Raw genomic sequence first — 3992 nt, 5'->3', positions numbered from 1 at the left:
GACTGCAATTCTAGCACTAGGAGGGGTTCCCCATGTGTATACGGTTGTAGCCACCCAATTAAAATTCCTGAAAAAAGGGATTACTTTTGTAATCACCTAAGTCCGTGAAATGGACTAATTCCCTGAGAAAGATTTTTAACACAATTATTTTTAAACAGCATTAATTCCACAGTTCTCTTAAACTTGTCATATAGCTTTCCTTAATGTCTGTTCATCCAAACTCCCAGTCATTTTCTCTCTAAACTTCCACGGGTCTTTCCGCCTTAAATTTAGGAACATCTAGTGATCAGTTTATATTACTTTCTGGTTGCTTTTTAACTTGAAAAGTATGTATGTACTTTTAATTGGAAAATTAAGGGTATATGTCTGTGTCTGTTTGTGTGTGTACATGCAAGGCATCGCTATGGTTCTTCTGAAATGTTTTCCTGGAAAATATCTTATAATCTAATACACTGTTCTAATGAGATTGTTTTTCAAATGCAAATAAGGCCCTGAATTCAGCAGAAGAAATGGAGCTTCTCTCCCTGCACTACCACGCTAATTATAGTTATTTTGTTATAATAGCTCTTCCTTGAGCAAAGCTTTGCTCGTTCTTCTTGCCACCAGCAACTTGGGGATCAGGACATAAAGTCTGTTCTTGGGTGGGTGGGTAAGTCAATGAGCTGAATGTTAAGGAAGAGGAAGCAGAACAGTGCCGATTTAGCTACAATTTGCTGGAAATTAAGGCTTTTCACCTTCACTGTGGCCTCAGTGTAGACTCCACTCCTTGGCTCTCCTGAGCCTTCGGGACTACTTTGATCAACATGGGAATTCTAAAGCTTCTGCACAAAGTCCCTGCTTTCATTTCCTTGGCACCGACATTCCATGAAACTACTCTTTCAAAATTGCCCTTCACTGTGACAGAGAAAACCCTTCCCAACTGTGTTCCCTCATCCTACCCTCCAGATCTAGAGAAAGAGGTGCCTCTCCATTTAAAGTTAATGTCTGTAATGTACACTTCTCCAGAGTTCCCAGAGACCATACCTTTAGGGAAATCTGAAGGAGCTGGGCTATCTAGCTTTCATCAAGGCCAGACTTGGCACATTATTGAAGACTAAAAAAACCTGAGGTAGAAAATTCTAAAGGGCAATGTAGATCTTCATTAAAAATTCTTGAGGACGTTGAGAAGGGATATGCAAAACTTCCTTAAAGTATCTTGTAAACTTTTCACCTTTCCAAATCACACTTCCTTCTTCCTTGCCTCTCCTCCCTCTACTTCCCACTACCCAATCTTTCCCTCTGGGGGTCAACTTCATCTTCTAAGCCATTTGGCTTCTATCAGCTTTTCCAGTGACCCTCTCCCCTCTGACCACATGACATAACTAAGGCTCAAAAATTAGCTGCCCAGGAAAATGTTCTTTCTCTTTAGAGCTCAGGGGACTGGGTGATGCTCATCATTCAACATTACAAAATAGGGATAAGAATCATACTTCATACAGTTGTTGTGAAAATTAAATGAGATAATATATATTAAGTTCTTTGGACAGTAACTGATACAATGTAAGTGCTAAATACATTTTAGTTCCTATTACTACTAGCTGTCTTTTCCTAGCACATCGCATTTATTTTTTTCCTTTTCTAGCAGTTTTCCCATTTGCTCCTGTTCTCCATCGTAAACAATCTATATTGACCATTTCTGACTATTTTTTTAAACAATAAGTTTTTGGGAAATATAAGCTATTCCTCTACATTTTCATTTTCTAAGTGCCTGTTACTCCTCAAGCCCTTGATTTCTACAAGTCAAAAGAGGGGAAAATACCATGAAAAGAACACATTGCAATACATACCTCTGCCTTACAAAGTTTTTAGTGCCAGAAGGAGGATGGGATGGAGGGCATATTAGGCTAAGTGGAGTGGTCTGGGACAACTTTAGCAGGGTTTGAGAAGAGGGGAAGATAATTTTTGCAGAGGGTGGGGAAGGGCATCCAGATGGGCATGAACTGTGGTTTGGAGCAGAAATGTATAAAGTGTTCAGGGAATAGTAAGGTTGTTATGATGAAGTAAAATGTCTGAAACAGAGCAATGGGATGTGAGCTTATTGAACAGTATAATTTGTGATGAATGAAGACTAGGCTGGAGGTAATTGGTAGAGAGCTTAAAGCAAATGCAAAAGTGTCTAGATTTAATACAAAGAGCAAGAGTAAGAGTACATAATTCAGGCTTGTAAGTATTAATAATAACGATTATTGGTCTTATATTTGGAGGGCTTTCTATGTCCAAGTCATTGTGCAAGAACCTCCTAAATGGTCTCCGTGCACTTTTTCTTGTTCTTCTGTTAATTCTTGCCTCAACAGAGCAGCCACAGTAATTTAAAAAAACTGCAAATCTGATCGTGTTGTTGACTTCTCCCTCACCCTTCTTAAAATTCTTCACCAGCTTCTCTTTGCTCTTCTGAAAAAGACCAAAATCCTTTTTAATGACCTACTAGGTCCTGCCAGATCTGGCTCCAGCTTCTTCAGCTTCAAATCTTGTTCTCTTTTGGTTCCTTAACCCAAATCCTCCCTCTCCTGGCAGAGTGCTTTCACAGATGCTCTTTCTTACCCTGGACAGCTCCTGCTGGTACCTCTTGGTCTGGTTAACACTACTTTATCTTCTACATCTCCATGTAAATGATACATTGTCAGGGAAGCCTAGGTTAGGTTCTGCATTAACCTCTCTTAGAGTTTTCCTTCATAGCATGGACAGCCATGGAGGTACACCAAGTGGATCTTCCTTCAAGAATTTGCTATGCAGCTGCAAAGAGTACAGATGACTGAATGCCTTGTTTTAGTGACTTCAGGACCTGCCCCAGCTTTCTAGCCACGGCCACACTCTTCCAGGAAGCCCCAGTCTAATGAGTGGACATAGCAGATAGTCCTACTGCCTGGTCATTTCTATCCAATGTGGGATTCCTCTAATGGACAATCTTTTTTCCTAAGTCCCTCTTGACCTGGCCGAGCCTTTGGCAGATCTGCATTTCAGTCTGAGACTCTTCTGCCCTATTCTGCTTTCTCTGCCCTTAATGTTTCTCAGGCATTAACCTCCCCCCAAAATCTCTTTTGCTTATAATTCTGTCTTTGCATCTGTTCCCTGGAGGGTCCAAATGACACATAGCACTTATCGCTTTTTAAACTATATATTTACTTGTATGACATCTAATTAATGTTTGCACCACTGAAAAATTCACGAGGGGCACTTCTGCACTCAAAACTGTATCCTTAGTTATCTTCCAAAATATATAAAAACCCTCAAAAACTATTTATGACAAGAAAGTAAAGAACTTTTACTTGCATTATTATCTCACTAATCCTTTGAGAGAGGTTCTATTTTTGTGATATTTTGAAGATGAGGAAACTAAATGGGAGAGATTAATTTGCCCAAATTTGAATCCAGGTGTGTCTGATGTCAAAGATCTTCTGAACCACTACTTAATTCCCTTCCTGAGCAGGTGAAAAAGAGGATCAGAATGATTCTTCAAGTAGGATCCTTGGGTTTTTGCCTTGCTGGGTCCTTGCGCTCCTACCAAATATTGTAAGCTTGATTTGAAAGGAATCTTGCCAAATTAATTATTATATTTCTAATAGTGCCTGACATAGAAAAGTACTCGCTCCATGTGTAGTAATCTGGATGGGCAGTGGAGGGCAGGGATGATGCTTAAAGAAGATGATTCTTGTTGCCTCTGTAGATGCCAGTAGAGGAATGTGTGTCAACTCTATGAATTCTCAAGAGGAATCGATGCCCAGGACTCTGGAGCACAATTTTCTTTGCTCACAACTCTCCTCCCCCCATGTCTAAGGCAATATGGCAGTGTCCTCAGTAAATTTTCCATTCATGCTGCAAAGAGAAATCAGTGCATCTGAGAGCCAGTCATTTCTCTCTTGCCTTCAGAGTTGTGATGCACTTGACGCAGTTAAGAATGAATTATTGCAGCAGAGCCTGGAAGGAATCTTAGAGAAAAACTTAGCCTACTTATT

Source organism: Orcinus orca, chromosome 5 (assembly GCF_937001465.1).
Source record: "Orcinus orca chromosome 5, mOrcOrc1.1, whole genome shotgun sequence".
Taxonomy (NCBI): Eukaryota; Metazoa; Chordata; class Mammalia; order Artiodactyla; family Delphinidae; genus Orcinus; species Orcinus orca.
This window is presented reverse-complemented; position numbering follows the sequence as displayed.